A 25,872-nucleotide genomic window follows, 5' to 3' on the forward strand; every position below is an offset into this window, starting at 1 on the left:
TCCACTGTTTGGTCCATCAGATTTTGATGAATGCCAGTGGGTGCCATTTTTTCCACATGGAGGAATTCAATGCCACACATTTTGCCACACATTTTGCTTCACACATGCTTCCAAGTCGGATATCATTTTGTCAAATTTTCCCTCCGCTGCCATCTGTCACACAGCAACAAGATGTAATGAAACATTAGTGGAAGGTACATCCTATACTGCCATATCACCAGCATTCACCTTTGACATCATGGGGCAACATAATAAAATAGGAGGAATTACTTATAGAGCAGCCATCATGCTACTAACACAATTTTGAACATATTCGTCCTCACAAATCTTCTGTGAGGTAGAGAAATAGTGAAATGCTATTTTCTCTATTTTGGGTAAGTGGAAACTCTGGCCCAGACAGACTATAGCCACACGTAAGTAATCTAAAAATCTACCTAATCTCTGGGACTCCGCTTGCTACTGGCCAGGCATTTCTAAAGGCCACAGACATCTTGTAGGACAACTCTCAGTTGGGGCTTAGGTACAACTTAGGTCTGAATTTGGGCTGAAACTGTATTTAATGCACTCATGTACCTTTTCTGCTATAACTCCCTGCAGCAAAAACACCACGGGTCTCTGAGCTGGAAGCCAGGTTGCAGCCCAGTGGTATGAGTGACAGCCCCCCAGAAGCACAGTCTGAGCAACAGCCCTAACTTCATTCAGAACTGAAAGAGAAAACATACAAATGCCTTAATAGGAGTTAAAAGAAATAAGAATATTTTTGTTGAAACCAGATGCCAATCCTTCCAGTTGAAGATCAGATTCAGAGGCTGCTTTTTCAAGAAAACTTAGAAATTGCTTTCTTCCTTTAGTCACTTCATCTTCCTTTTGGTAAACTACATATCTTGTATTTGAAACGTTGGCACTACAGAATAATACGGGGGGAAAGAAAATACGAGTTTTGTTGAAAACAAAAAATTTCACAGGTAAAAATTACACCTCTGCTTTTTCTGAGCTACATATGGGCTGAAGCACACAGTGTTTGGCTAAGTCTGCTTCTACACTATGAAGTTCCCATGCTGCAGCAGTTGTTATTGACAGAGCTCTTCAAAGAATCGTGTTTCTGTCAACCGTGAATTGTGGCATGCTTACACAAAACAAAAAATAAGATGCTCCTCACCCTACTGTTTTAAGCTGGGCCAATAAATCAAGCCTGTAGTTTATGAAACTATCATTAGATGGTTATATTGCCATAAAATGTTGGAAAATAAAATAGTGCTCACAGAAAATTATAGAAAACACATATTTATATATATTCACTCAGGTCCCAGTTACCCTTATATTTGACACAAATGAAAACAAAACAGCATTTTAAGCTCCTGGAAATGACAATATCATGTTATCTAGATAAGTAACACAAAACTATTATTGAAATTCTGATAGCATTTGCTATGCTGTTAAAGGAAAATTACCTGTAATGCATAGTTTAAATAATTACTTTTAAACAAAAGCTTCTTTTCTGCATTGCTTATTTATCTTCCAAAACCAGCTCAGCAGGGCTATGTATTTTATTAAAATTGCCTTCAGACTGCTAATGGCTGGGTGTGTGTTAGCACAGGAGAAGCGATGGCTGTTTGACTCCTGTTCCTTAAACTGGGAGTCGGCCCAGACACTTAAAGAGCAAGAACTCTTCTGCACTTTTGACTTTGTTAGCAACACTTTGCGTGCTAATGATACTGGTGGCAGCAGTAAAGTGATGGGTCAGGCTTGAACTGGAAGCTTTCTAATTATGCTTACAACAGCAACAACAAACCCAACAATCCAGAAATCCCCTCTACAGCCGCTTCACTATGGATCAAGCCTTTGGAATGGAAGTCATTTAGTAAGCTTTCGACCAGCATTTCTCTCCCATTCTCTTGTGCTCAGCCTCAAATAAAAGGGCCCATACCAGCACTCGATATTCCCTGTACCATATCAGAGAATAGCACAACAGCAGCAAGCCACTCTGTGGTGATTTTATGAGCAGAAAACCCACACAGATCACCCAGATGACCTTCTGGTAGATCTTGTTTCCCACAGAGGAAGCCACAGTCAGGGTGCAGTAGGCTTCACAAAGCCTAAGTGCTAAGAACTGATCTTCTCTGTCTGGAAGGACCTAACAATCAAACACCCACAGCTGTCACTGCAGCCAAAATCCCCAAAGCAGGTCCCTCTTGCTCTGCAGGGATAGGAGCATCAGGCATCGCTGCTGCCTCGTCTTTGCAGCTATGAAACCTTCTGCATAAAAACTGTTTGCCTATTGCACACATATACTAAGCAAACTAACTTGCATGATGAAATCATTCTAGGTTTATTCACTTGGTTCAATTAATCTACGTTTAACATATTTTTTCTTTATTTGATTAAAACTTTAGATATGAATATCCCATGATTTTTCACATTAATATCAAATGCTACTTGAAAGTTCAGAACTGAATTTGGCAAATAAGGCAGCCTCCTTCCTTCATCAAACAGATAACTTGCTGCAATCAGAAAGGGAGACTCGTTTACACCCTCCTTCCTAGAGTTTTACAAATGATCACAGTATAGGCTAGATCAGAAAGCAGAACGAATGCACTGCACTGATCCTGTATTTCAGAGAAAATCAGCATCTCCATAAAGCTGACACTTTTTGGAATTTTAACTAACTTTTTAATATGATGCTTAAGGAAAACCGTGAAGAATTTTCACTAGTTGATTTTCACAGGTTCTGAGGTGCCCACACATCCATGTCAGAAGGAGACCTACTCACCACTTCTGAAAAGCAATCTGGACATACATTGCTTCCAGGTAAACTGGACTGACAGCAGAGACCAACATTATTAAACATATATGGAAAGCAAGAGAGACAGATGAAGTTCTTGACTCTTAGTTTTTCATAAATAAAAGCATTCCTGCTTAAAAAAAAAATAACACATCGACACCCACACATAAGCCTCAAAGCCCAAGAAAGGCAAACCTTCTTAGAAACCTTACCCCACCAGGGCAGCAGATATAGGTGCCAATGAAATAAGTGAGCTTTTAAATACATTGATTCACTTATTCCCCTTATCTGGTTGCAGAAACGAAATCATGCTCTTACCACAAAGCGTACCCATGTCTAGGACACAGAGGTTTAAAAAAAGCACACCACTTGCTCATAGGAGGAAGGCAGAGGAATAACTTGTCTTCAGTTGCTACTTAGGAATGCTTTTATAATCATTGCATTTCTTTTCTTAGTCACTGGGTTTATTTATTTCCCTTTTTTAAAGTGTTTTTATAAAGCAAGTAAATTTGCTATTAGGAAAGTAAATGGAGAGCAACACTCTCAGCTAAACTAAAAAGGTTACCTAATAAGGAATCCAGCTGCAGACCATAAAACCAGATCACTGATAACAAGAAATCAAAAATAGTGGTATAAACCCCTGGATTACACTTTGAGATCCCAAGCAAGTTGTTCCAAGGCATCCCCAGTTTTATGACAGTTCCTCGAGATCAATGCCACCATCTCATTCCCCATCTCATCTAACCTGATCTAGCAGCACTGATACCACATTTGGTCAGCATCAAGCCCAATGCTTCTTAGAGCCACACGATTTTCATTATTCATAGTATTTAGACAAGAGATCACCAGCAGCCCTGCCTAATGTGATCCCCCAAACTGATAAAGATTGCTTTAAAAATCTGATCTTGGTTTCATGGGAAACTTTTTTTAGAAGAAAACAACAGCTTCTGCTTTGCAGAGCAGGACACATGCAAGGATCGCTTCATGCACCATTTCTTGTGCCCTCAACTTCTTGTGCAATTCTCTTTGGTCCCATTCTCACAGCTGTATCAATGGAGGACATACACGATTTCAACTTGTTACTTTGGAAAAGCCATCCACTAACTCCCAGCCACCTGGTTGGCTGCCTGGTGTAAAATGAAGGTACAAGAAAAAACATTCTCTTGGATCCCTTCGGTACTGTGAAAGCATCCTCATTCCTCTTTAGGCAACACAGAGGCTCCTGCAGTTGAAATCCACAATGATTTAACAGTAACCATCCTACACATAAACACACCAACAAAACATCACAATACAATTTGGGCTTACTTCTCTCACATAAATATGATACTTTCTAGACCCGGTGGGTCACAGAGATACACTTTCACCAGCAAGTCTCATTCATGAGCTTTAATAAAAACAAGTGCAAACGAAAAACTATAGCTCTCCATGTAAATAAAAGATTGAGATTTCAAAGCTTTGGATGACATTGAAAACAAAAAGTGCACAAGAACAGGAGCTTCTTCCCTCTCATACCCACGCTTAGAAATGCATGCAAATATTGTGAGTTTGCAGATTACCAATTTAGCAGTTGGTTTCATTCTGAGACATTTCTGGAGAGGAAGTAATACAGTAACAGCAATTCCTCCCAATTCACTTCCCACCAGTGCCACACAGACTCGGATTTTCAGGTTAACCAAAACCGTAGCTACAAAATAAAGTGGGATCAAGATGAGAATTTCCCTGAGCACACCTACGTTATTTACCAAACCAGAAACAAACTGAGGCAAGAAAGCAATCTCAGACTAACTCCTTTTTGTTGCTGCATGAAGTTACAGTCTCCAGCCTACAATGACTGCTCCAATGGCAGACTGCAGTTTTAATGCAACTTACCACATCTGCATGGAGAGTTTCTGCAGCTCTTCTATCCCCTTTTTCTCAAAAAAAAAAAAAAAAAAAAAAAAAAAAAAGGGGGGGGGGGGGGGAAGTCATAAAAAATATACTTTCTTTAGTAAAAAGGTTGAATAATTTGTTTTTAATGACTTTAAGACAATTTATCCAAAAAAAATATTACTCCCTTCACCCCCTCTCAGTTGCTGGCTGCTTTTCACTCTCATCAGTAAGACAGGTTCAGCCACATGGTTCAAATTGTTTTGAGATTATTTTTTCTACAGTCATATTTTTAATATGACAAAGAAAGGATGTTGAATTAAACTCCAGGAATAAACATGGATATATATATATGTACCTTTCTATGTACTGAACATGATGTATTTGACAGCTGTCTTCTTCACCCTTTCCATGCCGCTCATTATCACTTGAATTGCACTTTCTTTGCTTTAAGATCCATGTATTTGTATTTCCTCACACTATACAGTCAAAAATTGATTAGTGTTTACAATAACGACAGTTACATCCTCAGGATCTATAATAAGAAATCTACTTCTCTAGTTGCATGGATAAGCATATCTACGAAAATCAAAAGGAGCACGTGAAAAGGTAATTTATAAATATTTGAGTTGAATATACTCTGATCAAAGGCAGTGGAAACAGAGGCTGAGGCTGAAGAATTATCTGAAGTCTGCCATACTTTAACTACCAGTTCCTTACAGACATCTAAACTGTAATGAAGAAAGCACAGAAACTGATCCTTAATGCTAAACATATGACCCAGCATACACAGGGAGCCAGCCTGATGCAGTACACTGGTTTGTGCTGAAATGATGTAACTTCACAGCAAAAACCAGATGCCATTATATGGTTTTGAAAATGTCAAGAAACCAAGAAACCACTCACAAATTAAAAAAAAAAACACAAAACCAAACAACTACAAAACACAACAAACAAACATCCAAACCCCGAAAATAAATTCTTCTAAACCAAACAATACAGGCCTAATCATCTTCATGTACAGCTTGTTAGAGCCTATTAATGACATCCACAATGACAACCCAAATACTTCGTTCTCAGACCAAAACTTTTGCAACTAAAAAATGTCTTTATAATGCTGTAGTTTTCTCACAGTCTTTAGGGACCAAATTATTTCAAATTAGCAAATGATTTATTGAGATGCTATTATGCATGACAGCTGCACAATGTATATATTAATATATGATATACAGGATGTACTTATCTGAATATTTTTGCCCTCTGACTTTATGCCAAGCTTGCTCTCTGTGCTTGGGGGCTTCCACTCCCAGGAGTGAGGTATTTTTCACATCACGTGTTCCTGGAAGCCTCCTCCAAAAAGCAGCATAGTGCTGCAACACATAGTGCTGTGCACAACAGAGGCAGAGGCACTTGCTGCCCACAGATCTTGTTGTCCCCGCATCAGAGAAAGCAGGATAGGTGGACCCAGCAAGGAATTTCAAACAGAGCAACAGTCGTTTTGGTGTTAGATGTCTAATACTGAAATTAAATATATATTCTCACAGGTTTGTTGGGGGAGGCAAACCAAAAATCTTTGCTACTGTGGGATATGCAGAAGAGGCATAAAAGCACGAATACGTCACTCACTGCTTGTTTAAGCTCTATCTTTTAAGACAGTGATAAGGCCAAAACTTCAAACTTCACTCAGGCAGATCTTGCATATCAATAGCTTTGCCTCAGTAAGAACCCAGGAAAGAGTGCAGGACAATTTATGTAACCGACTGGAGCAGTAGCTACACCTGTTATTAAGATCACTCGACACAAGTGATTAAACAACTACCTGCAGTTGTTCGTTCTCAGCCAATATTTTACCATTTTGTCTGATTTATCTACGAAGCACGACTGCCTCAGGCTGAATGTTTTGGAAATGGTACAACTTTTTTCCAAGAACAAGGTTAAAGGATATGATGCTTAAAATTCTTCGAGCTAGTTCTCTGTAAGAGCTCCAGCACTTGAAGCTGCGGAGAAAGGCTGGAGATCTGGCAGCCTGACTAAGGATTTTTTCAGGGACAAAAGCTTTTTGTCCTCAGATCTGCCTGGAGTGAGCACTGACAGAACTGAGGTTCACCAAGACCTTGGCTTTCCAAAGTTGTTATTGTGCTTTCAATACAACTTTTTATATGAAAAACGTTGCATCTTGATTATACCGTATTTCACCTCCACTCTATTTAAAAACCATGTAGAACAGGAAACGAGACTGAAGTAACCAAATGAGTCTTCCAGTAAGCAAATGCAATAAAATTGCAGATATCACAGAAGGAACTTACTAAAACATTTCTTAAAAGGCTTCAAACCACAACCCTCTATGCCACACCATGTAGTTGTCACCCTTGACCCAGGCAACTCTGTCCAAGTACATCTCATGTACCATCATCTATTGTAGTCTCTCATTAAACTTTTCTCTTTCTCTCAATTACTCATAGCTCCCCAAACCACCCTCCTGAAACAAGAAAGTGGTTCTGCTTCATTGCAGGTGAGGATCCACTGAAACAAAGAGCTTGCCCACAGTAACACACAGAAGCCTATCAAGGAGCAGGAAACTCAGTCCAAACTTTTGCAGGTCCTGGCCAGTCTCATCTCTCAGAGCTGAGCCAACCTGCTGCCAGCTCTCAACAGCACTTCCAGAGACACCCTGCCCAGCAAAGGCAAAACACACCTCTTACCTGCCAAGTCTCTCAGTTTAAAATCTTAGCTTCTCTTCTTTCTACTTTCTTCTACTTGCAACACTGAAAGGGAGAGAAAAGAAAAGAAAAAAATATCAAAGGAAGAGCCACAATTATCTCATTCAAAATCTTTCTTATATTCACTATCTTGTTTTATCCTCAGTTAAATTCTCAAAAAAGTAAGTCTGCTTTGAGAGCAAGACCCGCAGCATGTGGAAGAGAGGGGAATCTACCCAAATGGAAAAAAAAGCTGAAGGTCAATGGTGAAAAGATGGGGATTAGCACAACAGTACAGTGAGATGCTTAGTTACAGAACTTCAGGGATGCATGCAATTCTAAATTGCTACTGAGGTGAATAAAAACTCACACAGGAACCTTCAGGGTCTACAGAGGGAAAAAAAGGAGAGGAGCAAGTGGGAAATTGAATCACTGTCCACTGAACTCAATAGAAAAAGAGACAGTAAATTCAGACAACTTTGCATTGTACCTAAAGCAGGAGAAGAAAAAAAGATACAGCAGGAATAGAGAGAATAAATGAGAGACTAGCTTAATAAATCCCAGAAACATTATTAAAGCAACTGAAGTACAGCTGGAGAATTTCAAGCAGAGGGTTAGATTCTGCTCCTTTGAGATCCCGAACCCTCGCTTCTTCCATCAAAATCAATGGAGTAGTTTTAGATTTACATCCATGTAACGAGGAACAAAATCAAATTAAAGAGTGCAGAGTAACTGGAGAAAAACTAAGCATTATTGAGTGTTCCAACACTGGGAGGCACTCAGATACTATAGTGCTGAAGGCCACAGTAGCAGATTGATTAAATGATTGATCTATCAGTAGGAGATTTATCCAATATGGAGAAGAAACAGAGTGCTCTAAGTCAGGACTACTAGTCAGCTATTTTCTACACAGTATAAACATGCAAAGAAGATGCTGTATAGAACATACCAGTAATAATAATTCCCAATTACATCCCACACTCAATATGAGTTCTAATCCACAACTTCAACATTTTGAAGGTATTTTGTAAAACAATTTTGGGAAAAAAAAAAAAAAAAAGTTTCCATAACAAAATTCCAGAACTTTCCTGTTCACTTGTATTTCTCTTTCTTTAAATCTGACAAACTAATACCAAACTGTACAAGATTATTGCCCAGAGCCATTTATACTAGAAGTCATGCAGTACTTTTCCTGGACCAACAACTGACACTTTCTCAACATGAGTTTTGTAAATGATTATGTGAAAGTAGCAGTTTCTTTTCAGGTTTCATGCTCTCATAAATGAAGACTACTGTCTTTCAGACACCTCCTTTCACTAATGCATTGTCTTTACTTACATGCAGTGCACGTTGTCCATGTTCTGAAAACATAAACTTTGATAAAAATTAAAGCTCTGACCTGAGCTCACCTTTCTTGCATTTTCCTTATTTATTTATAGAATCTGTGCACTTATCACATTGTGTCTATATCATAACCACCATGACTTCAACTGACTTGAATATTATCAGCTTTTATTGTAAATAAAAACCAATTCCATCCAGTTTCCCTTTAATTTCCACATTTATGCCACAAAGTCCCAGCACTTCTGATGCAAATTCTTGTAGCAAAGCTAGTCACGTTTTGTGACATCTTTCTTACCTACTTCTACAGGCATTTTCTCACTTCTTAGTAAATGATCTCCAGGCACAGTGAAGGTAGTACTACTCTAGTAACCTAGAGAAATCTATTTAAGCTCAAATTGTAGAGATTTATGTTTATAAAAGTGAAAGAAGAAGTTCTCTTCCTGCTCCCCAACACAGACTTTGACAATCATAACTTCAGTCTCTATATTCAAATTAGGAATCACACCATTTCAAGTCCAGAGGGAACAGGCTGGTGCAGTCACCAAACCATTCTCAACAGTATCTGAAAAGTCATGGCAGTCAGATTAAGTCCCTGGTGACTGGAAAAAAGGCAATCTCACACTCATTTTTAAGAAGGGTAGGAAGGACAACCCAGGGAACTACTGACCTGTCTGCCTTATCAGGCAGGGAAGATCATGAAACAGATCCTTCTGGAAGCTATGCTAATGCACATGAAAGAGAGGGAGATGATACGAGGCAACAAGCATGGCTTCACCAAGGGCAAATTCTTCCTGACTAACCCAGTGGTCTTCAGTGGTGGCATAATTGCACCAGTGGATAAGGCAAGAGCCACTGATGACATCTATCTGAATTTCAGTAAGGCTTTTGACATGGTCCCCTATAATATCCTTCTCTCTGAATTGGAAAGATTTGATAGGTGGAACTGCTCAATGGATGAGGAATTGGCTGCACAATTGTACCTAGAGTGTGGTGGTCAATGTCTCGATGTCTGAACGGAGATCAGTGTCCCTTAGAAATCAGTAGTGGGACACATGCTCTTTAGTACCTTCATCAATGATGCCAACAGTGGGATCAAGTGCATCCTCAGCACTCCAAGTTTGTGGATGACACCAACTGGTGCTGTGAGATGAGATCTTACCTGGAACATTGCGCCCAGATATGGAATTCTCAGTACAGGAGAGACACGGACCTGGTGGAGCACATCCAGAGGAGGGACAGAAACCTTCACTATGAGAACAGGCTGAGAGAGCTGGTACTGCTCAGCCTGGAGAAAAGAAGGCTACAGGGAAACCTGACAGTGGCTTTTCAGTTTAGAGGTCATAAGAAAGACTTTTCAGCAAAATCTGCTGTGATAGAACAAGGGGAAATGGTTTCAGTCTAAAAAATTGAAGATTTAGATTCGATGTATAGAAAAAAAAAATTACAGTATGGTTAGTAGTGTTGGATTCCCAGCACCTGGCTCCAGAGAATATCAGAACGATATGATTCAAAACACCATGTTTACTTTGAGAGCTGGGATCTGCAAATCTGTGCAGAAAAGTGGGAGCTTCTGTAGGTTCTACCTGGATATTTCCTTAAGCGTTTTTGTTCTACTTCACTCAGAGATGAGACTCCTAGCCATATTATAATCAGTTTCTTGCAGATTACAAATAGGCTACCAGTGGATCTACGTATGACCATAAATTAGACTCAGTTTCTTGATCATAGCAGCATCTGTACAGGAGGGTTATCACCCGCTGCATAGAGGAAATTGAGCAGAAAACTTATCTGCAAGCCACCATTTCCCTTTCTTCCATCTCCCCAAAATAAGCAAATTAAAACATAAAAGGTTTACAGTAAAACTCATGCAAAACTTTCACCACAGAAATGTAAAAATCCCTCATGCTTCATTACAAATCTGAAAAACAAGAGTCTATCAGTGAACAACTTTCACACAATGATTAAGAGTGTTAAAAGAAAAACAGAAACTGAAAGAAGGTTCTGAGATGAAGAAAGAAGGATTTTAAGAAGAAATGAAGTGTTTTCATATGCTGTGGCCAAAAGCCAAGGAAGATTAATATTTTCAGAAACTAAAAACCATCTTGATGGACGAGAAATCTTGCGAACCAGTTTTTAAAAAATAATTTACATATTCTCTCTGACATCCCAATACTTGTTTTACAAGTGGTCTATCTTTATCTTCTGGTGCAAACAACTTGTCTTGACTGCTGAAAAACTTCATAATTCATGAGCATTTCACAGGGTTCTAGGAGTCTTTCAGGAATAAGCTACACTTCACTATACATCAGAAAAGGAAAAATAGAAAGCAAACCACCTTTATTATCCACCCAAAGAAACAGCATCAGGCTTCCTGGCTGTATTTCTGTGGTCAGCAACACTTTACTCTAAAAGCAGTCCCATTACTTCATTACTTCATTCATTGTTTCCCTCCCAAACAGTTCTGTGATTCTGATTCTGAATGTTCTGCAGGTCCTAGACAGTGAACTCTCAAAGGCAGGGGCTACTTTCATCCACCTTTTGCATGAAGCAGCCACTGAAGTGGATCTCCAGCTCCCATTGCAGATTTAGGAACTATTAGGACATCTGAGATGCTGCAGCGTAACATATTACCAGCCCTCAAGCTTTTATCTTTTTCTTCGGCGTTGACAGTATGTTTTCAAGCAAATAAAGTGCAAAGCTGGACACCTGAATCTACAAAAGAAGTGGAAGAGCACCTCAAGAGGCATAAACTGTTCTGTTCACCTCAGCGAGGTGTCAATGTTGATAACGCTAGGATAACAATAAGATGACTGAAGTTCAAATTATTTCATAGATTATGTACAAGACAGTAGTTTGTACAGAGCACAATGACTTTTCATTTTGGCATTATAATAATGTGACATTTGCAAGATAGCCTGTTTACCCTCCTTCCCACTGACAAGGAGCCAGTCTAGCAAAGACTACAGCAGTAAAACGATCACCTGAACACAAGAGAGATGAGTTCAAGGGTCTTGACAGAGTTCAGAAATAACATCCCACTCAAACAACTCATATGAGTGGAGCTCATTTGTAGGCAACCTCTGAAGAGTATTTACACCCTTTTCTGCCCTTCCCTGCTCTAACTGAAATACTTGTACAGAACATTTCTTAAATCGAATGTGGCAGAACCACTAATAATCCATTTGCACTCTGGGTGAGCTTGGCTAATGAATTCAAATGAGAGCAGAAGCAAACCACAGACTGCCAGATTTTTAATATCCTCATACTTTATAGTAATGGTGTAATTGTAATTAATGTTTACTTTGTTGTGCATTTTATTGTTGAGTCTTTAAAGTCCTCTGGGATCCCTTTGGGATATACAGCACTAAATAATTGTAAGTTGTTATTATCAAATAACAATCACCGGCCATTTAAATTATAGAATAGCTACCTGATTATACTTAACCAAGTTAAAGCCCTAATAAAGAATGATTATATATAATCTAAATTAAAGATATTTTTTTCCCAGTTCAAAGATCCAAAGTTCTTTGCATTGAGTATGCAAGCTCTCTCCAAAACCTGAAGCTTGAACCTGCAATAGTGAAATCAGAAGGACTTCTGTTGTTGCTTTCAATGGCAAGGTGATATGACAGTTGGCAAAGAGTTGCATATCTTGAGAAGTCTGCCCTTCTGAAGCAGCAAAATTAAGATTTATTTTTTTTTTTTCCCCAAAAAAAATTATTTGTAAGAGTCCTCATCCTTATCTCTTGACTGGTCTTGAAGTGTCTCTAACCATCATTTTGTCTGTAACACAGATAATGGTTGCACTGTGCACATATAAGAGGTTATTTCCCATAGCACAGGAGATACTTTACAATGGTGCTACAAATGAGGCACCCAACAAATCTGAGGAAGATAACCCCCTCCTCTGCAGTCAGAAGTCCTCACCTTGTCTTCTTCTGTGACACATCTGCAAGGACAAAGTCTCCGAAATATTTACCTCAACTCTTGCACATGAAATAATTTTCACAACAATAAGAAAAATTTCAGGGTGTGGTAGATTCAAAGCCCCAAAATAACATAATCGGGAATAAGGTTCAATGACATTTTACAAGAAATCTCGTAGATTATTTACTTGGCTTTGGATTGTTAAAAATCCCATTTTCAAGCTTTGAATCTACAGGGAAAGATCTAATTTAGCTGAAAGTCCAACATAAAAAAACACAGCACTGGGACTTAAGGGTAAAGAAAACCTTGCTTTTGTTCTCTCCTAATAATGTGAGACTGAAGGGGCGGTAGGAGCAGAAACACATCTTTTGTAGCTGACCTTTGTTAAGTCATTTCCCTTGCTTCAGGTTTCTCATCTGTGGAACAGAGGTAATGGCATTAACCTCGTTACTAATGAATAGCATTGTAGATGCGTCTACATTATATTACAATGATAAGAGATCATCTGGTGGATCTTTCAGTGTCAGTAAAAAAATTCTTTCTAGTATCAACGATCTGTCAGCAAGTGAGGTTCAACTGCACAGGTTAAGAACACCATCAAGACTTTGTCAAGGAACCCTCTGGCAAAGATGAACAGTAAAGCCCTGATGGGGGCTGAATCACTTATAGTGAGAAACATCTCTCTGCACTGACTACAAAGGTTCAGATCACAATCTCCATGATCGGGTGATCTCAGATAAGTGTCTAATGTTAGTTAGGAGGAACTCAGAGCTACAACTTTGATTTTGACCAGTACTGAATTCTTCCACAATTTCCTTGAAAAATCTAGAGCTTGATCTGAGCTTCTCTCCCTCTCTTGCATCTTCATAAAAATATTTTTTTAATTGAGAAGTGACAGAGGCTTAAATAAAAATTCTACTAGAACACATTAACTTCTGCAAATTTCCCCACCAGAAGTATCGGGGGAAAATATTTTGTTTCAAAGCTGATATGTAAAAACAAAAATACTCAGTTTTAGTTGAAAATAATTCACTTTCATTTGAATGAAAATAAGAGAAATCAATGAAAAAAGACTGCATATCTGTGAGAGCTGGACTTTAATGGGGCTAACTTGCTGAAGATCCCTCTCTCCAGCAATGCAAATAACAACAACGATGATTTGCCATAGACCTCTCACATGCATTTAATGACTTCAGTGGAGCTCAGCCAGCTGCCACCAGCTGAGAATCTGGGACAGAAGCCGCAGCTGAAATCAGGACTCCTTGCAGGAACCTCTCTGTACATGCAAAGCAGGAGACAGCCCTTGCAATATAGTTTGTAATTTAAAAGGACAGCCTAACAAAAAGGTGAGAAGTGGAGATAATTATTAAAGCAACAGCAAGTGTCTGTTGCAAAGCAACAAAGAAATGTGTTGACATAAAGCAGAAATATCTTGAGTTCTGAGCTTCTTGAGACCGTTTCCTGCACTCAAGGTGAAAGTGAAAAAAAAAAAAGAAAGAAAAATAATAAACAATAGTGTTTATGAACAGTAGCAACAGTACAATATCAAGGCCTCACATATACTCCTGACGTTGATTTTGAAGGGTTACCCAGTGATCTCTCCTGCTCCCTGGAGCGTGCTGCTGATGCAGCTCCTGAACTGCAGATGGTGGATGCCAGTAACTGTGTGGCCACAGAGCTTCACCCAAAGCACAAGCCCTCCATCAGCACGGTGACTCCCCGAGCTGTCTTTTGTTTGACATGCATCTCTTTGGAACATGTCAGGGGAAGAGCACTGAGTATTGTCCATCAGCCAAGCCACAACACACCCTGACACAGCAGTTAGCGGGAAGGATTTAGAAGGCCAAGGCATCAGTGATATCCTGAAGTGGGAAAAGGATCTGGGAGGTGTAGGAAGGAAAGGACAGAAAGGTGGGGGTGGTACAAGATCCATATTGTTGTTGCACTGGAAGGACACAGCATGTCATAACGAATTACCGTTAATTTGCACCAGCAGTACAGTTAGATTGAGACCAGCAAGCACCGATGACAAACAGCACTTGCAAGATCACATAATGAGGGGGCAAAGCTGCTTCACTGGAGCCGCTTCACTCAATTAGTGGACAAGGCTTTTAATGCTGCTATGCACAACCAAAGCAATTTTGATTACTTAGAGCTAAGTCTCCATTTAGAATGAGTCAGAAGCTGAAACAGGTTTTTTTTTTCTTTTAATATAATTTATCTACAAAGTATTCGAATGGTAATAAGCTATCTGAAAGCTAGACACATTAGCCTCTGTTTGTGCCTAAGCAAGGTTGAAATACACTTTTAAAAATAAATTCAAATGCTATCCATTCTATCTAGCAAAAGGATAGCAAGCAATCAAGACTATGCCAAAAGTGAGGGACCAAATTTTGCTCTTATCTACTGATTTAACATTGACATTTCAGAACGTGTTTTTGGTAGAACTGCAAGAGTTCCATAACAGTACACTTTCACATTGTGCTGAGACTCAGAGCACCATGCCTGTCATTTTATTCTAGGTTTACTCCTAAGGATTTGATGGATTCTGCCAGTCAAAGATCAAGAATGCATTATCTCCTGAATAATACAGGAAGTTTTATTTCTTCTCTTTTTTAGTGCAGCATTTGGACGAAAGTTTAGCAAGTGCGATTTGATCCTGAGAACTTGGCAAAATCTGTTAAAGTTCATTAAATAATCTTGAACTATTTCTACTAGCTTAAGCTAAAGCTGCAGCCTTACTGTCAAAAATAGAGCTGCACAAACAAGTATGGCTAAGGATACCTTTGGTGGGCAAGAGAAAGCACTGCCAGCAGTCTGAAGTAAATCCTGTCTCCAAGATCCTGCTGTCAAACTCTCCATCCCATTGCATTTTAGGAACTGATGTATTAAACAAGATATGGAGCAGCTCAATTTAAATTAAATGTGATTTAGAGCAAGGATTTGCACACGCACCATATCCTAAGCATCTGCCCTCAGCAGAGGTATATATCAAGATCTTCATAGAATCACAGAATCATGGAATGACTGGGGTTGGAAGGGACCTCAAGCGTCATGCATCTCCAACCCCCTGCCACATGCAGGGCCACCAGCTTCCCCATTTAATACCAGACCAGGCTGCCCAGGGCCCCATCCAACCTGGCCTTGAACTCCTCCAAGGACGGGGCATCCACAGCCTCTCTGGGCAGCCTGTTCCAGCACCTCACCACTCTCTCTGTGAAGAACTTCTTCCTGACATCTCCCTATCAGCCCTTCTAGTTGAAGCTCTCCACTAGCACTTACACATCCTTTGGCACAGGGAGTGGATCCTGCTTACTAGTTTTCACAGTGATCAGCTTGCTCACAAACCTACAGAATTATTCTTTCTAACCTTAATGAATGTGCATGCAAGAGTATATGTATGCATGGATTAAGAATGGAATATGAAAGGAGGAAAAATTATGTTCAAGACCTTTTTTCAATTTGAGAAGAAAGGGGAACATTGACCTCCTGCATACTGGTTAGCAGCCCTTGTCCCTAGTCTGCTCAGTCACCCAGTCTTCTTGAAAATAGCAAGAAAGCAAAATGTTTTGTTCTGTGCGTACTGGAATGAATAATTTTGATGTTCAGAATTTATTTTCATCTTTATTTTGGCTGAAATTACTCATCAGATTTGACCCAAATTTCTGAAGAACTTCATCTGCTTAAATGTATTCCCATGGGTGAAAAAAAAAAAAAATTACAAAAAAACACATTAAAAAAAAGACAAGGAAAAAAAGAGTGACTACCCAAATATACCCCTTTTCAGTACTTCAGGATTTCTTACAAGTGGGTCAGGAAGAGTTAAAGCCGGGGTGGAGGCACCTGAAAGAGAATCCTTGTCAAAGAATCAGAAAGAAATTATCATCCAGACTTCTCCCTACAGCTGACTGTCACAAAGCTGGATTTTTCCACTGGTCTCTGAAGCGCCAGCTACCGCCCAGTCCTTGTGGCAGGGTACCCAAACCAACAGACCAAACATCCAATGCACTGAGGACACAGAGTAGATATAGGCATTGCCTAAAGCACAGAACAGGAACATTTTAAACTGCTTCATTTCTCAGCTTCAGTACAGCTATGTATGTATAATTTATTTAAGATTTGACTCGGCAGGGTGGCTGCATGCAATCAGCATATTGTTTTTGTGAAGGTTCCCCCCTATTGCCCCTTAGACAGATTTTAACTGTCAGTATATTGGCCTTTTGAATTTTTGTTTTCATAATACCATAAGCTATTTGAACATACATTATTATATACTAATCACTGCTTGTCCAATTTTTCTGAGTCTTACAGGCGACAGCAGAGAACAAGAAATGCAATTTAGTTAGAACTTCAAAGTAACGTTTCGTTATCATCCAAACTGGGGCTCTTTTATGCTTCTCTCACTATTTGGTTTTAAAAGTGAAAGGAAACCAGTTGCTTAAATTTGTTCTTTCAGATTTCTGCTCACATCTTCCCCCTCCTAAAAGGAGGGGCTTCACAATAATAGATTGGCTGATCTAGAGATCAGTTACTGATTGATATATATTTACTGTCTTCAGATAGTCGTAGTATTGCTGACATTCATATGAATTAAAGATTGCCTAAATCCTGCCTCTAAGCATTTCCAAACTTCAAGACAGCTATGAAATTCAAATATAGATCTCTATCTCACATCTCTATAGTGGGTTGAACAAAAATATCTGGTTCAATCACACCTGAGCTCCATAAAAACAGTATCTTTCAGGATTTGATCCTATCCTGTGGGCCTGTCTACATAATGAACCAGCCTTGAAAAATGAATGCAGATCAGCTCCTCTCCCCAGTCATCCTTATTCCATTTCAGGAGAGCTTTTGTATGGTTTAGCTTTGTTTTGAAGTGGATTAAGCCAGACTCCATATGGCACTTCTAGTGGAGAAGAAAAGTGCCCATAACAGAAACTAGTGCAGAATGCAATTGTGCTTTCAACGCATATGCAAGCTTGTTCAATAATGTAATACAGGGTAAACCTGTATAACATGCTTCATTATAACAAGGTGCTGGGTGTTTGATGAAAAAATTACAGAGAAAAGTTCAACGGTTTGCAGAAGATCAGATTACTGTGCACGTTCAGTAAAAACTAATTCCATATTTCTAGATTTAAATCCCACACTTACAAATACCCGTGCTACAGGTGCACTGAACATAGACTATTCTTGAAGAAAGCAGCATTTGCACGATGGACTTCCAGTAATGGATCTCCAGCTCTTACTAGTGGTTCTGGTTCCTCCTTCTCCTTCATTCTCTCTACCCTTCCCTCTTCGTTTTAGGCCTAATAAACCAGCCTAAACACAAGGCAGAGTTTTTTAGAATTCATTTAGTCCCACGAAAAAGAAAATAAACTCCCCCAAACAAAATTATAAAATTCAAATCCACAATGTCTTTGACATTTAACTAAAAAAGTCCATTACCAAAAAAAAAAAAAAAAAAAAAAAGGAAAAAAAGGAAAAAAAGAAAAGAAAAATTTCACACAATAGGAAATGTTCAGCAGTGTAGAGCAATTGGTTGTGGAGCAGAGAACTAGAAGCTGAAAAGGTTAAGGTTTTTCATACGAAAATGGTAACTCAAACACACACTCTGGGGGATAGTTATACATATGTTTTTGAACTAAAACTCTAACCTGGCATGATTAATTTTGGCCTTAGTTTTGTCAAAATATTGGAGAACATATGGCACAAAGCAAATAATTTTACATTTTTGTTTTAAACCCCTGTGTGTTTTTCTTGTCTATTCCCTTCTCTTCCACCACACACACTGGCAGCCGCTACCACTACGCCAAATGCCAAATCAACCCTGCAAGCTGGCTGGCACAAGCACCCTACAATACTGGCACGGGCTTCCTTTTCAGGGGGATTCTCTCTGAAACCCTGTGGCACATCCAAGCATCCCTATTTAGCAGCTGAGGACCCTGTCTACCCCAGCCATGTCAGCAACAGGGTGTCCTGACTATCAGTGCACCAGTCCATTTCATTACATTTAAATCAAACAACAGCACTTTGTACTGGGACGTTGCATCTTCACCTCTCATCCCCAAAAAAATTCATCAGAGCTTTATAATATCTTTAAGTCAGTCAGCAATGGAGAAGTATTGCTTCTGTGAAAAGCGAGGATGCGAATCAGTGCAAAATAAGCAAGAACACAAAAGGAACATAGTCCATGAGTGGAACCAACGCATGCACCAAAATTGGCTTCAGGGAACTGAGTTTTCTAGAGTGGAGCAAAAGCATGCCTCGTTCATCTGTTGTCCATAAAAGCTTCAGTGAGTTGGAGAGAAAACGGGAACGTGGAAGGCTGTCAGGATTCAACCTAGAGAGCTGGAGGCTCAAATATTAAAACATGGCCTTTGCTGCCCTTCCTGAAATATTTTTTCCTCTGTGTGTCGCTCTAACCCATGGCACAACTCCTTTTTTTTCTTTTTTTTTTAATGCATTTTAAGATTTTAGTTAGACATTCATTCAGAGAATAAAGGCAGCAGGCTCCGTGAATGAGCAGACACGTATTACTATTTTTAGACAGAGAGCCAGAATGAGGGCTGGAAAAGTTAAGCATGATGAACAGATCTAAAGGTGCACATACCTTCTAGTTAGTGTTCTGTACGCGTACATTAAGATCATGGTAAGTGGTGAATCCCGCCTCGCTGGGTGATACACATCCTCTGCAGTTGCAGGAGCTGTGCCCAGGATCTTCAAAATGGCTCTGATGGTAAGATCAAAATAACACCCCTCTTTCACTGGTAACAGAAAACGGTGAATCCCTTGTTTGTGACAGCCTCTGCCTCAAGGGCTTTCAAGAGCATTTCTCAGATTGTGAGCTGCTCTACGCTGCAGTTGAGGGGCTAGCAGAGCCTTTTGGCGAATGCTGCACATCACAGTTGTTCAAGAGGTCCTGACGTGAGCCCAACATGAAGGAGTGGAGAAAAAGCGTGTGCACAGCTTGTCCTCTGAGACACAAGTGGACCAGCGGTACCCCATGATGCTGAGGACAGAGCATGCAAGATCTGGTGCCACCTGGGGCTCCTGAACTGCTGGAGGCTCATCACTCCCTGCCACAGCATAACGGTCAGTCAAGACTGTTCTGTGGCAACAAGCCTTCAAAGTTTCTCCTCCAATGGCCTTGTAGAGAGGTGGAAGATTTCAAAGTCTTCTATCTGCACAATACATCCACCAGACACTGGGCTGTATGCCTCTTCTCACACTGCGAAGTTTGTTGGAGCAGCAACTCTACCTAACAAATGTAACTTTAACAACAGTAAAACAACCTAATAGCTTTGCATGCCAGGGGGCTAATGTGGTGGGCCATTTAACGCTGCACTAAATAGCCCTGGTTTGATTCCCATTGCCAAGTGCTGAACTGAGAATTGCAACTGCAGGAGCAGTTCCTAATTCATTAGTTAAAGGGGGTCATTGCTCATAGGGTGGGGAAGAGGGAGGGGAAGCGAAGAGGGGGGAAAAACCATATCAGACAACTCCAAACATTCAAAGTCGACAGAAGGTTGCACTCCTGAGAGATGTCGTATTTAGTCGAAAGCCTCACAAAGCTCTGCAGCTGGGAGGCCTGTGGAGGTTTTACTCAACACTAAAAAAGTTGCCATAAGACATTTGTAACCTGTATAATAGGCTTGGTGGGAACGAGGAAGCAGGGAATGAAAGGAAGGTGAAAACATCTCGCTAATAACAGTGTGGTTCGTTTCAACTGGCCATCAAAACTGCATGGCACACAGGCTGCCAGCACAGCAAAGCGGCAGCAAAACAAATAAACTGCCTTCCCAGCCACCCTTCCTAAAAACCAAACCCCCGAAAGAGACCTGATTGCATAGGAGATCACTTAAAGACTTAAAGTGATACAAGGAAACAAACAAGCCCAAATTTACAGGGCACCTCTGCAAAGGGAGAGCTTTATTCTGAATGTTAGAACCCTAAAACAACCATTTTCTCTAATTTCTGCCATCACTCAGATTGGCCTTGAATTACCTCCTGATAGGCCTCCCATGTGCTTGCAGATGAGAGAGTGTAATGGGGATCTGTTAATTAACTAGAAGCAAAGTTGCACGGTGGGGATCAAACACTGGATGCGTCCTAAAACTCCCACAGAGAAGATGAAATGCAGCGCAAACTTTAAAGACTTCCCGTCATTAGCCAAGACCTTGGCTGCTCCTGGCCCAGACCCCTCCTGTTTCAGAGAACAATGAGGACAATGATGGCAGAAATGAAATAGTGCGGCAAGGAACAAAGGAATTAGCTATTTACCCACAGAGAAAGAAAGGAAAAGAGGGGCGGGGGGAGGGGGAAGGGAACTTGCTTTTTTCTATGGCTTCTGTCTACTTTTAATTAATTTACGGCTGCCGGGGACTTGCACATGGAGCATGCCCAGGAGCATGGTGTTAATACGTGTAAGATCTCATTTGCTCCCCAACAGCAAGGAGGAGTGTGGCAACAGGGCAGCAGAAGAGGACATGTTTCCTCTTCAAAGCCGCTCATGGGCAGAGAGGAGCCAAAGGTTATGTTGATCTCTGACTTTCGTGAACTGATTTCCACTCAGGCTGTTATTCTCTGAGAGCTCCAGGTAGGATACAATGCTGCGGGTAGTAAGGCTTGCATTGGGTATGAAATCAAAAAGGAATGATGATAGGGCAAAAAGAAATGGATGAGGTGACAGCAAGCACTAAACCAACAGCTCATCTGAAAGGGGAAGCCTGGGTTTGAAGGCTGGATTCCATGTCCCCGTGTCAGGGACAGTACACCTACAGCTTGCTGCATTTCTGAAACATTCAGTCTGTAAAGCTGGACTCTTGCTGGGGCAGCTGGGCCAAGCAGAGAGCCACAGAGAGCTAGCTGTGAGCTGGTCAGTGAGGAGCTAGGTCTTGCCATAGGTAAACACTGCCCAAACCACAATGAGCTGAAAATCCAGCTGTTGCTGAATTGTGCCCACCCCTCTGATACAAGGGAATGGCTCCAGACTGGCACCTTACTGAAAAGGCAACTGGATGCAGGACAGAATACCCTGGAGCACCTATGCTGCCTTTTATGTTTATGTTTACCTCACCTTCTTGTCAAATGGCTAGTTCCACAGAGCATAAAATCAGGACGCAAAGCAGCACTGCATTTCCACTGTAAGACTTGAGAAGGCACGGAAGAGCCCTACTGAGCTCTACCCAAGACCCCAGATACCCTGAGAGTGGGTGAAGCATAAGAAACTGAAGGGAACAGAGCGAGTCTCCTTGCGGGAGCCTAACAAAGCCAGAGGCACTCTGTGGACATTTGCTTGGACTTTTGTTTCTCTTGGAAAAGGAACAGAAGAAATGGAGGCTCCATTGAAAAATACAACTGTGTAGCTGATCAAATTTATTCTCAGCCTAGACAGCGGCCTTAGGCAGCTACAGTTTCAGCCCACATTTCGCACATCACTGCTCCTGATAGGGAATGGGAACAGGAACAGAGGTAAAGGAGTCCTAAGGCTCGGTATGGGCCCCAGGAAAGGATGAAGCATTTACAGTATTTTCTGGTTGCTCAGAAGAATGATGAGGGGAGCTTTTCAAAGGTAAGATCAAACGATACTATTGTATGCATGTGCTTTAAAACTAAGACGCATAAACATTCAGTTTCTAGGCCACCTGTTCAGAAGGATCAGCATGTGTTTCACAGTTCAGCAAAAGAGACAAAGCCTTCCACGTTTAAAATTAACAAGAGCAAAACAACAGCTAAAGAGCCCATTGCACACCAGGCATGTTTAGCTACGTGGGAGAGAAGCACAGAAAACTCCTCTGTCATTCTGCGCAGGGCACTGAGCCCTGAGTGGCTGCTACTCACTGTACAACAAGGACAAGGGACAGGGAGGGAAAGCCCTTTGGTATCATGGCCAGCGCCTCAGCGGTGTCTCACGTTAGCGAAAATGGGCATAAACTGGAAGAAGGGTCTGGAGACTTTCCATCCTTTTTGGATGCATTATTAAGCTACACTTTCAAATGGGAAAGCAATGTCTTCTCTTCCAGACACATCTCACTGCAGTGCTAGACAGCTGAATTTTCATGTCATGGAGATATCAGTCCCATCGCTAAATGCAACTAAAACACCTAGGAGAGTATTTCTTTGCTCTTTCACTCTTCTCTCTTTCAGCAACTCATTTCTTGCCCCAAGAAGTGCTGCTCACTATCACTACCACAATTTGCTTGTGTGATTACACCGTTTCTCACCATGAGGTGCAGACACTCAACTACACCCCAGGGGTAGCCAATATCATTTGTGGCTCAGGCCACTACTGCAGCATTCTGGTTGCCTTGCTGAATCTGGAGATGCTCAGGAAAGCCATAAAGGCTGACCAATAACAGGAACTAAATGAGTTCCGCAGCAATGAGGTCAGAGCTAAAGCACATTGGAAGTGCAGCCAGCAGTAAACCTGCTTACAATCATCATCTTGTACAGGAAAACAAACATCAACGATTTTGAGAGCAAGCAGCATCATCCAATGCAACGCAACTTAGAACCAAATCTTGCTAATCTTGCTTATCCAAACAGAACCATTTGGACCTTCTGAAATGGAAGAAAAATCTTTAAATTTTATAAAGAGAGCAAATAAAAGGAACTGTGTTCATAAGATTTGCTCAAGTCTCAGGCAGAACACCGACTTCTTTCTCGAAATAAAAGCTGCTTTAACAGGGTGCAAATATGCATGCTGCTCCAAAAGTAATGCCTCCTATTTATTTCCATGGAAACTGCAACAAAGAGCACAATAACACTAGAGCAAACTCTCAGGTACAAAACACTGTTTTGCAACATACTACCATTAGCTATGCATTTTCATCAGCAATGAACAAGAGCCTGCATGCCATACACTAAAAATCTGCACCAGCAGAGGTGACCCGCTGTTTCACAGTTGTTATGACGGTGTCACTCCTAAGAAAACGTTGCTCACACAGCTCATCTTTCTCTGGTCCAAACAGATGGAAGTCAGAAGGCACCAAATGTGAACTAGGTAGAACTGTCACTGGGTAGGACAGTCTAGCTGAGATTGGCAATGTGCTCCAGTTTCCCAGTTGATATGGAGCCTGGCGTTATTATGTTGCAAGAGAAAGGTTGTCTTCTTCTGTTGCCTGACTCAGGAAGTTCAAACCTTCAGCTTAGACACTGTTACAATGTAATGACCAGAGTTGATGGTTTGTCCAGCTTCCAGGAAATCCACAAGGATCACTCCTTTCCTATCCTAAAAGAGAGTGTACATCACTTTACCCACTGAGAACTGTGACTTGAACTTTTTCTTTGAAGGCAAATTCATGTCCCCACTCCTGGACAGCTGACTTGACTCCAGCTTATAGTGGTTACACCACGACTCATCATCAGTAATGATGTGATTCAGAAAACTGTTACCTTCAGCCTTATATGGGTTCAGTAGGTTCTGACAAACTTGCATACAATGTTCTTCTTTTTCCTGCGCAAGCATTCATGGGACCCGACTGGCACAAACTCTGTGATATTCCCATGCTACCACCATCTTTCTCAATAGAATGAAGCCAATATTTAGCTCTGTACATAGTTCCCTGGTCACAATCTGCCAATTCACACAGATGAGTTGATTGAGATGCTCTTCATTTTGTGACAGCTGTGTGTTGCCGTCTGGAAAATGGCTTGTCTTCCATGACATTGTTGCCACTGCTGAAGCACATCACATGCCACTTCAATGTGCTCACATCCACTATTTAGTCTCCATAAACACTCACAAAGAGTCAGTGAATGTCAATGGGTGCCTTTTTTTTTCTACATGGAGGACTTCAGTGATATTTTTTGCTCAAAATGCATTTCCATGTCAGACATCATTCTGTCAGACTGTCCCTCTACTGCCTGCAACAGCATGGCAACAAAATCTAGCGAAATATTGGTGGAAAGGTTCAACCTGTACTGCCATACCACCATCTGCCTCTGACATTGTTGGCCAACATCATAAAACAGAAGGCATTACTTACAGAGCAGCATCAGATTGATTCTTACAAAAAAAATCCAAAGTGTAAGGTAACAGAGTGCAGGCATCAAATTCTTCACTTTTATACACTCTGACAGTGAAATGACTGTGTCTGTAAGTGATCTTAAAAAAAAAAAAAAAGTCTTATTAATTAATTTGGCTTTTATCACAGACAGGAAATCATCCCATCACAAAATCTGCCAAGAGGTCCAGTTACTATTAGCCTCTGTGATGCAAGCTAATTGCTTACTATGATTTTCACCAAAACCAGCTGATATTCTGAGGTTCACAAAAAGGATACTGAACATCTCAGAAATTTGCTGGTCCTGAAGATTTTTAATTACACATTTGACATTACTGTTCCCCGGTGCTATTTGTTAGGCATACATCTTCCAGAGACTTCAACAAGTGTGCAACTCTACACACATCAGTAGGCACACTGAAGCTGAAGTAACTATTTATACATATATAAGCTTGCTAAGTCTTTGCTAACTCAGAGCCAAATACTGCCTAAAACTAAATAAAATTTTTAACGGAATACATTTAGCTGAAATTTTATGGGGTAAGTGTTGGGTCTTTCTTGTTCCCCAAAAGAAATTACTGAAATAGATGGCCAAAGACTTTAGTACTGCGAAATCCCAATTTTGTATTTCATTCGCTTCCTTGAAGTTAATTCAAGCTGAGAATTAGACCAAAAATATACAGTGAGTTGACTTCTGCTATTTGAGGCTAACTCTCTGCTGCCATCACGATTTCTTGAGACAACAGCAACTTGATTCAGTGCATTTTAAACAGCACTTTGCCTGTTCACTGTGGGAGCAGGAGGGAGAACAAGGCTTGATGCTAGGTCAAGGGCTGAAAGTGAGGTGTGACCACACAGTGCACAGGCAAAAGCAGCCCAGCACGTTCAAGCAAGAAGAGCAGCTCCAGTTGGTGGGTTGTGGTAGTGTGGTTTTCTTTCAGTCGTTGTTTTGTGGGGGGCTTTATGCTGGTTAGTGCTGTGGGTTTTTTTTTCACCCAAGTTCGACAAGTGTAAGTGGATTAATTACTTCATTTAATTCTGAGAGTTTGCCTCTTACAAAGACTTGTTGATAAGGAGTTCAAAGCGGCCACATGAGTACACTGTATCTCGTAATAAGAATACAAAGAAGAGCACAATAACATGGCCAGTTTTCCAAGGGAATGGCCTGGCACTTCTATTCTTAGGAGCATGCCATGCAGTCTGATCACTTTCTTGAAGAAGCTGAGAAGCCAGCCTTATTCCT

The 25,872-nt window shown here is 40.6% G+C and overlaps 1 protein-coding gene across 4 annotated transcripts in view; it reads right to left on the reverse strand.

Moving 5' to 3' along the window:
• SOX5 (SRY-box transcription factor 5) overlaps positions 1-25,872 on the reverse strand; it is a 637,700-nt gene that overhangs the window by 445,865 nt on the left and 165,963 nt on the right. For all 4 annotated transcript variants that reach the window (XM_052690772.1, XM_052690776.1, XM_052690774.1 and 1 more), the window contains exon 3: positions 7,354-7,416. The gene's annotated coding sequence lies outside the window, so the exon portion shown is untranslated. The remainder of the gene's footprint in view (positions 1-7,353; positions 7,417-25,872) is intronic.

Source organism: Tympanuchus pallidicinctus, unplaced genomic scaffold (assembly GCF_026119805.1).
Source record: "Tympanuchus pallidicinctus isolate F22 unplaced genomic scaffold, pur_lepc_1.0 scaffold27, whole genome shotgun sequence".
NCBI lineage: Eukaryota > Metazoa > Chordata > Aves > Galliformes > Phasianidae > Tympanuchus > Tympanuchus pallidicinctus.